This window comes from Episyrphus balteatus, chromosome 1, assembly GCF_945859705.1.
Source record: "Episyrphus balteatus chromosome 1, idEpiBalt1.1, whole genome shotgun sequence".
Classification (NCBI taxonomy): domain Eukaryota; kingdom Metazoa; phylum Arthropoda; class Insecta; order Diptera; family Syrphidae; genus Episyrphus; species Episyrphus balteatus.
The window spans coordinates 129384699-129397153 of NC_079134.1; the positions used below are offsets into that span (position 1 = coordinate 129384699).

The window sequence follows — 12455 nt, forward strand, 5'->3', positions numbered from 1 at the left end:
TTCGCTGCTGTTGTTATGCTGAAGGAAGAAGAACTGGCCCATTGTGTTATGGATACACAACAAGAGCTTATATACCTAACTTTGCAAAAGGGCCCGACCGCACACGTCGCGTCGGTCGGTCCGTGGTCACATTTTATCGTTTGCGATACAATTTGATGAGTCGGCCCGCTTTTGTGCCCCTTCGTTCATCGTCGTGCGTTGCCTTCGAGGTTTCCCTTCTTTACTCTTGTCCTGTCTTGGAGTAAATTTGGTCAATTTTTTAATAGCGTGTGTTCTTTTATATTTGGCAATGTTCTGGTGGTCCAGTTTGGTAAAGGATTCGGGGTAACGCCAAAACATCCTCGCATACTAATTAGAATAATTTATGGAACAAAATTGCTTAACAAGGTGGAACTTTTGGCTCGTAAATTGAGATGGCTTCCTTCGATGTTGATGATGGCCCAAACAAAAAAAAAAAAAAAAAAAAAACTAACAAAATATAAGGATCCCGTTTTGGAAAGATGACTGAGAGATGCGACGACGAGCGACGATATGATGGTGGTGGTGATTCTTCATGTGTCGTAAATTTTGTCCAAAATCCTTCCCATTAGAGTGTAAATGAAATTATTTGGACTTTTCGACAACTTCATTTGGCAGGTCAGATTGCTTTTGTTTCATATCCGATATCATATATGCCTCTGTCCGTCTACCGTCATCACCGCCATCGTCGTCATAGTCATTTATGGTTGTCATCAAATCGATTTTTTTTTTTTTTTGGGTTTCTTCTTTATTTTTAAGTGGCCTCTTTGGGTGGCTTAACGATGTGATTATGGCTGGTCATGCAAAAGGATTGGAAGAGGATTTTTTTGGGTAGGTAATAAATTTACGATATTATTGGATCAAGGATATAGCTAATGTGGTGGTGATAATTTTAACAACTTAATCGGAAATTTGATGATTTTGTTGGCCAAAATATATGAAATTTTTCTTGCTAACAAGACTTAAACTCAATTCTGTTTTTGTTTTTTGAAGAATTGAATTGGTAGGCGAAATGAAATGTGCATCAAGGTGGTCTAAAGGGTGTCGGAACTGTCTTAGTTATGACCATAAGCATATGATAAACTAAGAAGGAATTTTGATGAGAACTTAGCCTTTAAACGATTTTTGAGTAATACTGAACTATCATCAGTATAAGTTTCAATATAATATCTTTGCAAGTTTATAGGTTTGCTATGAAGAAATGCCATTGTTTATTTTGTAAACAAAAAATTGCGTTTCTAAGTCGCTTCTTTCTTTGACTTGGTGGCGATTTTATTGAACCACTGTGCATTTTAAAAAGCCACATGCTTTGATATATCAGCAAAGGTCAAAATGTGGAGAGCATTTTTTCCCAAAAATATACATAATTTTCTGTCAAATTTGAACGATAGAATAGAATAGAAAAAAAAGGACCGAACACATTTTTTTTTTTTTTTTTGGGTTTTGCCTCGAAAGACCTGTTGTTCCTGGTGTGTTACGCTAAAAACCGTCAAATCTGCAGATTATTCGTCAGATTTTGCTAATAAATTGTAAAGCGTGTATTTTAAGGAAAAAGTCACTAGAAAGCAGTAAAAGCAAAAGTTCAAATTTTCTTGAAATACATGAATCCTAAAAGTTAGAATTTTTTCCCACAAAGTAGATAAGGCAAAATTATACGGGAGTTTGGTCAAAATTGAACAGCCATGATAATGTTGTCAAATCAAAGGTGAGGACTATTGAATACAAAATTTGATTTTTTTTTTTCGAAAATCGTGTGGTTATAGAGATATTTTAACACGTGAAATTTTTTATGAATGCATTTTTCACTAGAAGAATAAGACCCATAGCCGTAGCTAGGATTTCATTTCGGGAGGGGTTAGCTCAGACCTAGCAAAATTTGTTTTTATATATTTTTACATGCGAGCGTTAGCGAGCAAAAAAAATTTGTAGAAGCCTTCCTACCGCTTATACAAAAAACTATTTCGTATAAATATATAAAAAACACTAGATATTACACTGGCCAACAATTTTCAACTTTTTAAAATTTTCCAGACAGATTTATATCAAATTTTATAGATTTCTGCTCAGTAAGCTCAAAAATAATATTGGTTTCTTTCTATCAGTTCTAGTTTTTGAAATATTTAATTTTTCATATTTGGGGAAGTATTAATACTAATTTTTAAGTTTTTCTTATTTTGAGTGTTTATTAGAATTTTCCAGAAAAAAGTATATTAAACTCAATGTATTTGGGGTCAGTAAACCTAAAAATCACATTAATTGTTTTCTAGGAGCTCTATTTTTTGAAATATTTAAGTTTTCCACATTTTGGGGGTAATTTCGTACTAATTTTAAAGTTATGCTTATTTTAATTGTTTGTTAACATTTTTCAAAATTTTTCTTATCGAATCTAATGCATTTGGGTTCACTTAGCCTAAAATTCACACTGGTTACTTTCTAGGAGCTCTGTTTTTTTTAAGTATTTAAATTTTTCACATTTTTGGGGTAATTTCATACTATTTTTTTTAGATTTTATTATTACAAGCGTTCTTAAAGTTTTGTTCGAAAAATTTATTTCTAATGTAATGTATTTCGATTATAGTTAAATAAAAATACAAAAAAAAAATTTTTTAAATAAAAAAAATTTTTATAAATTCCTATGCCTTTTCATGTATGAATTATTTAAAAACTAGAGCTGCTAGAAAAAAAATAATGTTATTCTTGGAATCAGCACCCTAATTTAGTAAGAATTGATAAACAACGGTCTGGAAAATTTTTGTGTGTTGTGTTGTGGGGAGTGTTATCAATGGTTTTAACAGCCAGCAGATAAATCATAAATGGACTTTTTTCTCTCTGATGAGATTTATGTAAATTATAAATTATTTATTATTAAATGTCAATGTAAAATAAATTATATATCAAGTCTGAATTTGAAAAATCGAGTTGTAACCTCTACTTCCAAAGTTCAGCAAAATATTTCAAAAATGCTTTTACTTTTACGCTAGTTAAGATTCAAATAGATAGGTCTAGAAAGTGCAAAAATAATCAGTATTTGTGATAATTATCTACAGAAAAAAAGCGGCCCAAACGTCCTAATATATATCGTTTAAAAATGAAAGTTTCCAATATTTAGGTTGAAGGAACAATTTTCTTGCATTGTTGTTTCTTGTTCATATTCAGCCTAGTTTGCTGTGTTACCACAAGCTTTTACAAGTCAGTAATCTGAATTTGACCAAAAAAATTATTTTGCATACAACTGTTTATGTCGTATTATTTCAAAAGTGAGCTCTTTTAGCAAAAACAAATGGTATACTTTCTTAAAAAGAAGAGACAATCAATTTATAATTATCTATTTTTTTTGTACGACTTATGGATCCCACTTATAAGAGGATTGAAAATTTCATACAAATCAGTACTTCTCAGGTACTTCTTTAAAAAAAAAATACTTTTTTCATATATTTTATTTTGTTCAAATCTTTTTGAAACTTAACCGCCACAAAATTGGAGATTTTCGATTTATCACTAAAATATAAAAGCAATCCATCAAGTTCGGCATATATATGCACAAGTATGTATTAGGGTTGTATTTGCTCAAATTCTCATCATATGATTTTCTAAAAAAAAAATTCGGGGGGGGGGGGGTTAAACCCTGTAATTAAATCTTGAAAGTTAACAAAAGTAACTTCTAAAAGGTATTGTTTTTATTCAACTTTTATTTTAATTTTAAACTAAAAATATGATATCATTTTTTTTTTTATTTAAATTTTTTTTTAATAAGATTACCTTTGAGTTTTCAAATCCAAATTATACATTTATTTATCAAACTCAATCATGTTACCATCATAAAAGACCACCATGACCAAATGACACATCATAAATGCATGCAGATGATTATGGCGGCATACTTACTCTGATGATACACCACAAAGCATACCACTTTGCTACAATAAAAATTAAATAAAAAAACAACAAAACCTTTTTATATCACAAAATATCTATATACATACGCCCCCAAAACCAATTTTATCTTTCTTCAAGAAAAAAAAATACAAATTACAAAACAATCAACCAACCGAATTAAGAAAAAATCAAAAAAAAATCCAGTTAATCCTTGGATTGTATACTCTCATATAAAACTGATGAGAACTCTCCCATCTCAACAGACATCTTATAATACATATATAAAATCCAATGCCTCACCTGGGACAATCCCAAGAGCGCAGACAAATTACCCCCTTTTAAACCAGGGCCAACTAATGGACTCATATCGTAAACTGCTCGAAATTAATGACCGCAACATCAGCATCAGCAGCAGCAGTCAGCAACATTCTTGATGTGGTCCAAAAGGTTTAAGTCGACTCACTCTGTCTCTCTGTATCCGGTGTGGTACCTTTACCTATAGCGTGTCCGTCCGGTCTGTTCTTTTGTTTACTCGCATTGTCTTAAAAGCCAAGCTGAATTAAAAAAAAAAAAAAAAAACAGGCAACAAAACAAAAAATTAATAAAAATGAAAAAAATCAATGTAAAATTAACATTTAGTGATGTTTAATTTGACTCAATCAAAAAATAAAATAAAATAAATGTCTTAATGGATGACTAAGGTCAAAACAAAAAAAAATCAACAATGGGGGGTGCTAGCATTCCATTCATTCACACACACACACAAATAAAAATCAACCATCGAATCGCCTGGGAAGACGATAAAATTTATATCGAACATTTTGTGTTGTTGTTGTTGTTTTTTTTTTTTTCTGTTTCATATAATTCCGCTGAAATTTTTATTGGCAATTTGGAAATTCATTAAATTGGAAATTGTGGATGAAGTGGACGATGATGATGATTTTACGAGGCAAGACAAAAAAAAAAAAAAAAAAAACATGGGGATTAGTGAATTTGATCAAGTGCCATCAACAGACCCCATCAGACATGCTCCTTGATGTCTACCGAGGATATCCACTGCTATACTATAGCCAAACCAGCCAGCATGACGCAGCTTTGTGTGCTTTAATGGATAATACTCTCGATGTTTGATGCTAGCTACTCGCAGGAAGGAAAGGAAGTTCATTAAACTAAATACACACACAACACTAATGTCCTTGTTTTTAGATGTTTATCACTTTTAATGCATTTCTATCTCTCTTTTTTTTTTTTCTTGTGTTTTGTTTGGTATATTATAAAAATGGAAAAAATTGGAGAACGGAATTCCTGTTGCAATAATTTTGTATGTATATCTCGAAAGACTCAATCTATACCAAACCAAATTTACTTACTATTTTATGGTAATGGAAGGTAAATGGTCCTCCACGAACGGGAGGGATATCTTGAGCGCTCCTTTTTTTTTTGTACTCAACTTTAACTTCGGATTCCAGATTGATTAATGCAAAAGTTATTTTGTTTTTATGTTATCTTTTTTATTGTTTGTATACTTTTAGTCGTTTATACAGGGTGTCCCAAAAGTAATGGATCAAACAAAACATGCTGATAGGCCATCTTTAGGACTCTCAGAATTTGGTAACTTGTTCATCCCAAATCCTTACGGTTTTCGATTTAATGCAGTTTTTGTGAAATTTCGAAAAATCCCGACTTTGCAACAGTATTTTCCTTCCTCCGCTCATAATTGATTTTTGTTTTTTACAATTTTTTCACTAAAACATTGCCTAATAATAAGAAATAATTAATTAATCAAAATATTTTTTATTTCATATGCCATTTTTCTGCAAATTAATTAACAGTTTCATGTTTTATAAAAACTCAATTTCTTTCTTTTATTTCAGAGCAACACCCTGAAAATAATTTGTATGATGTGGCACTGGTTTATTATTTTGAAAACTTGCTGTGTTATTGCAGTTTTCAAAAATGTATACAAATTTCCAAAGTTGAAATTAGAACGAAAGATATCACAATTTGAATGCAAAAAAACAGACGTTTTCAGAGCAAAATAACAAACAAAAATCGAGGCTTTTGTTCAAAAAGAAATAAACAAACAACAGTCGAGAAAACGTGTTTTTTTTTCTTTGTTATTTTTCTCTGAAAAGCCCTGTTTTTTTGCTTTTAAATTGTAATAACTTCAGTTCTAACTTCAACATTGGAAACATTTATACATTTTTGAAAACTGCAAAAACACGACAAATTTTCAAAATAATAAACCAGTGCCACACCATACAAATTTTTTTCAGGGTGTTGCTCTGAAATAAAAGAAAGAAATTGAGTTTTTATAAAACATGGAACTGTTAATTAATTTGCAGCAAAATGGCGTATGAAATGAAAAATATTTTGATTAATTAATTTTTTCTTATTATTAGGCAATGTTTTAGTGAAAGAATTGTAAAAAACAAAAATCAATTATGAGCGGAGGAAGCAAAATAATGTTGCAAAGTCGGGATCTTTCGAAATTTCACAAAAACTGCATTAAATCGAAAACCGTAATTACTTGGGATGAACAAGTTACCAAATTCTGAGAGCCCTAAAGATGGCCTATCAGCATATTTTGTTTGATCCATTACTTTTGGGACACCCTGTATAAATGCAAGCGGGAAGGAGATAATCCTCTCAAACTTGAGTAAGTTGTGTTTTTTTGAGGTTTTTCGAATCACATATATCCAGCTGGGGTGACTTTATACACACCTAGAATGTGTGTGTGTGTTAAATAATGTGTGGGCGCGAAGATGGATGTCTTGTCACCGAAGATTCGAATGATCTATGTAGCTTATGAGATATGTGAAGAAGTTTTTGTGGTGTTTTTTTTTTTTTTGAATAAAGGTCTGTGACATTTTTTAAGAGATTAGTCCTTATAATTGATTGGCAATTATGAGATTAGTCGTTTTGAGAATTCATCTCTAGAAGTCAATGTCAATGTTGGGAATGTCGGATTTTGTTTATTCTTACCATGAAAAATATTCTCCAAGATATCAGAAGACGACAAGGCACTGCACATAGGGGTATTTAATCATTTAAGGCGGACAAAACACGAAATTTTAAACTTATCCAAACGTAAAAAATTAACATCCTACTAAAAGTAGATAGCTTGGATAGCATTTTCTTATAGTTTTAAAATTAATTAGGCGCGCGAATAACTGTTTCGCCCTATTTCGGACCCGAGAAATCCATTGGCATCATTAGTTTTTCGATTTATCGGTACGACTTCGAACAAATTTTTTTTTGAAAGTTTTTTCAATTATTTTGAGAGTTTCCCACTGTTTTTAGTCATTTTTCAACCAAAAACAATATTTATATTGCTAATAATTCTGCTCAAACGTTATTTGCAACCAGTAGAAAGATATTGGGCACGTTCAAACAGCTATCGGATAGGCTATCTGGGATACCCGTATCTGGAATATCTTTTTGAACCAAGGGCTATCCAGATTGCTTACCCAAGCAGCTACTAATAAAATATGTAAATATTGAGAAGAAGAAACTGTTTCTTTTGAGCAAATTATATTTTTTTTATTGTTGAATAGTACTTTCCCAATCGCTTTGAATTTATTTCTTTCAATTTTTTTTATTTTCAATCTGAATAATCACCCGAAAAGTAATCAAAATAAAAAAAAATCCCAACGTTTATCAGCTGATCACTCGTATACCTGAGGTATACCAGAAATTCTCGGATACCTTCAGATTATTTTTTGACAGAAAATGGTTGGTTTCCTTGCTAATTTTTAACATTGTTTACAACAACAAAAAGCTATCCGATAGCTTTATGTTATCTCTTTGAACGTGCCCATTATAAACATTTTTGAACAATTTATTTGAAAGTTTAGTGATTTTTTTTCGAAAAAAATAAAAAAAAATCGAAATTTTTTACTTTGTTTATCGTTTTTTCGCTGTTTTTGTTCTCTTTTGCACAAATACATTGCATGTTTTCCATTAAAAATTAATTTAACTGTTAATTTAGTGTTGGTTAAACTTCGACAGTCTATCGATATCATCGATAACAAAAAAAATATCGAGTATATCGATACTTCACAAAACTATCGATAGTTGCAATACTTCCAAATTATTTTACCACAAGGCTACCGATGTTATCGATAGCTTTGAAATTAATTAAACACAATTTGAACTACAAGTTAAGTTTTCGTATTTATTATTATTTATTTACATAGTATTTGGTAGATATCGATAGTTTCCATTGTCGATTGTATCGATAGTTTTAAGAAAAATATTGGTAGCCTTGTGGTAAAATAATTTGGAATTATTGAAACTATCGATAGTTTTGTGAAGTATCGATATACTCGATATTTGTTTGTTATCGATGCTATCGATAGACTGTCGAAGTTTAACCAACACTAAATTCACAGTTCAATTAATTTTTAATAGAAAACATGCAATGTATTTGTTCAAAAGAGAACAAAAACAGCGAAAAACCGATAAACAATGTAAAAAATTTCGATTATTTTTAATTAAAAAAAAGATCTCTAAATTTTCAAATAAATTGTTCAAAATTGTTTATAATGTCTTTCTACTGGTAGCAAATAACGTTTGAGCAAAATAATTAGCAATATAAACATTGTTTTTGATTGAAAAATGACTAAAAACAGTGGGAAATTCTCAAAATAATTGAAAAACTTTCAAAAAAAAATTTGTTCGAAGTCGTACCGATAAATCGAAAAACTAATGACGCCAATCGATTTCTCGGGTCCGAAATAGGGCGAAACAGTCATTTACGCACCTGTCTCAAAAATTTTTTTCAAAAAACTTGCACAGTGTTATTATCACTCCAGGTGACTAACAGCAGCGGTCTAGTGTTCAAAGACTTCAGCCCAAAGAAAAAATTAATTTTTTTTATAATTTAGCGACATTGCTTAAGTAAGAACTTTTTTTTAGTGGATATAGCAAAATATTTTTATGAAAAATATTGATAAAGAGATACGAAGCTGTCTACTAGATGCTGTATCTAAATGTTATATTACTTTATAAATAAGAAAGTGATAAGTGATATAAATTAAATGTAAAATTAGTTTTTTTTTCTGTGTTGCTAAAGAGAAAAGTTATACTATTTCACATTATTTTTTGATAAAATTTAATTGAATCTGTAAAAAAAATTGGAACTTAGTGCAACTTCGACACATTTGCCCCTTTTAAACGTTTTAGGTTTCTTTTTTTAAATGCTTACTTTATTTTCATGCTTCCAAATTTTAAGTTTCTTTTAAGATTCAACTTCTTGAATTACAGAACCTGATTCTTTACATTTTTTCCTAAATTTTAAGACCTTTATCTTGGTGATACCATTAATAAAACTCCGTTTATAAGCGTTTTAACCCTCTATCGGCACACGGGTGCGAATTTGGCAGGGCAAAAATAAAAAAATTACGATTTTTCAAAAAAGTGGTCACAAAAAAGTCTCTTTATTAGGGTGAAAATATTTTTTTTCGGAATTTTGAAAACAATATTCGAATTCCTCGAAAAATTCTACATCGATTTCATATATGATTCTCTATAAAATATTGAGACCGAAAAAAGTTGTGGTGACATGAAAATCAAAAATTGGTTTTGGAAGACAAATGTTTTCATTGAAATCAACAGTTAAAATACTTAATTCAATTACTAATTACAAATTTTTACCTTGTTGATGAAGATAAACCGGAAAAATTATTTTGTCCGCGTAAAACTGGCAAATAAAAAAGGGTTTGTTCAACTCTTTCGCAGCAGGACAAGCTTCTCCTTTGACTCTTCTAACATACTAAGCTATGGTATTTTTGACTAATTCACTAGTCCACCACATTTTGCTAACTGCTGCGGCGGCGGTGTAAAACTTAATTTTTCGGATTACATGTTCCCGTTTCCACATTAATTACTCTACGAATTTCTTCGTTCGATTCGGCTAGGAATCTATTAAAATACTTCATTTTAATGTTTGTAGCTTTCTTTAGACAGAGAATATGGAACTATTAGGAACTTAGATACAGACAGTTTAACAATTCATTTATTGACAAAATCAACATTGACTTGACACTACCAAGTTGATGAAAAGAGTTAAAAAGTGGTGACATTTTTCAAACTACTCAGTAACGATCAAGAAGTTTAAATTCTTCACAGTTGAGATTTTTTTTAAAGTATTTTTTATTTGCTTACAAACTTCTACAAAAACTTTACTGATTTTTTTGGTAACGCTTTTCACGTATCACGTTTTCGTAAGTTTCTCTAATTTTCTTGTAATACCTACTATAGAAAGATTCTTGGACAATTTTCTCTGCTCTTTGAGTACAAAACTGTAATTTTTTCGATCATGTATTTTTGGAAAAACTAGCATATTACGTAGCTATGTTTCAAGAAAATTTTTATGCAAATCAAAGTATATTTTTCTAATAGTTTTTTGTGCGCTGAGCTCGAATCTAAAGTCAGAAAAATTCAATCACATTACGTTTTTTGAGATATTACCATTCCAAAACATCACAAAAATAGTGTTTTGAAAGTTCAAAATTCAATATCTCAAAAACTTTTCACGTTATAGCTATTCTAATACTAGATTCAAATTAAAAAAGCCAAAGGCCATTCGAAAAATATAATTTGGTTTCTATGGAAAAATATTTCTCGGGAATATTACTGTCATTTACGGAAAAATCGATCTTAAAAATCGTTTTTTTGTTTTTTTTTTTCAATTTTTCTCAATATTTTCTAAAACAAAAGTAGGGGAAGTACGTCCAATATGACATACCATAAGCTTTTTCGTCAATAAAATAATGCCCGTGGTGTATAACACAATCTTTGCATTTTTTATTCATTCTTTATATTATTAGGAATATTTTATAATAGTTTTTGTATTAAAAAAATAAATAAATTTAAATAAATTAAAACTTTGAAAAAAAAGTATCAAAATTCATTTTGTCCATATGGCATGGACAAAATGACATAGGTTATATGGACAAAACGACATATGGCATTTTATATGAAAAAAATACAAAAATTAGTTGGCAAGTGTAGATTTTCAAAGGAAAGCTACTTTGAATCCACCTAATCCTTTGTATAGGACTTAAAAAACTTGGTGTCCAGTATGCTTCACCTTAATGTAGCCTGCGGGACACCGAATGTTTTTGATGTTGCAAACCCGCCCATTTTGTTTTGATTAGCAGCTTCAATGGCCCCCGCATAGCCTGAACCATGATCGGCGGTCGGAAGTTCGCTTATACCCATATATTTGACATATTTAAAGTTAAAATTTAAAAAACAACAACAATTTCTATGAAGTTGAAGGTATGTCGTTTTGGCCATAGGTAGGGTATGTCATTTTGTCCATATCGTAGTTTTGATACATTTTTATACAAAACACTGTTTTCAACCCTGATTTCATAAAAAATATTAATAAGTTTTTAACTTTAAATTGTAAACTGTCGTTATACCCAATAAAATATTCAAAAAAAACTACATACAACTCCCAAAATAACAAAATTAGTCCAACCCCATAAAAAATACAATAGCTCCTATAAACACACTTTACTTTATATTTTTGGTTTGGGGCTGTCAATTGAGTTGTTATTTTGACAGAATTTCAAAAATCATTGGTTTCACCTTATAAGATAGGAGGTAGGGTTACATGTGGTACACATTTCAAGTTAAGGCTGGTATGTCATATTGGCCGTGTATGTCATTTTGGACGTATTTCCCCTATAGTTTTTCCATACAATCTTTAATATAATAGATTTTAATCTAAAATAACTGCATTCAAAAATTTTTTTGGTAACTTTTTTGATTGAAAAATAGGCTATTTTTTTCAAATTAAAAACGTCAAAAATCCAAAAATTAACTTTTTGCTCAAAAATTTTAATCAAGCTTTGTTAAAATCCAACCATTTTTGTAAAAGATAAAAAATCACAAATTGTATTTTTGCATTTTTCTCAATAATTTTGAGGTTATATAAAAAAAATGGTTTGAGTAAAAGTTGTAGACACTTTTACTAACTACAACTTTTGCATTTAACTTTTTTCGATAGGAGGTCTACTTTTGACAGAAATTGTAAAAAACCACGATTTGTATGTAATGCAACTGAATCAAAAAAAGCAATGTATATGAAACCTATAAGAGTCTCCTTAAAATTTAAAAATTTTCACTGAATTAGGTTTGGGCGCCAGTTAAAAAACTAGATTTTTGGAATGGTGAAATAATATGTTTCTATAATTTTGCATATTATGTAAATCGCCATTTGAATAAACATTTATTGGTGACAAGCAATTAACTAAAAAAAAACCTCTGAAAGTCTACTATAAATTCTTAACCCTCACTGAGTTACTGTTGGATGCTATTTATTCAGTCTATTTGGCTGAAAACCCAATCTTTTTTCTTGAAACTTAGTGAGTTGTTAAATCTCATCATAAAGTTGATTTCCAAGAATTTTCACGAAAAACTAAATAAACGTAACGAAAATATTCACAGACAAAGACGGTAACGGATAAGACACATACGGTCTTCTCTGTTACCGTCTTTAAATGTGAATAACTTGGCAACAATTGGTGGGCTTTTCGTAAAAACTT

General features: G+C 30.1%; 1 protein-coding gene across 2 annotated transcripts in view; it reads left to right on the plus strand.

The window, feature by feature from the left end:
* Window positions 1–12455, plus strand: part of LOC129907248 (BMP-binding endothelial regulator protein) — a 163305-nt gene that overhangs the window by 148047 nt on the left and 2803 nt on the right. The window lies entirely within an intron of this gene.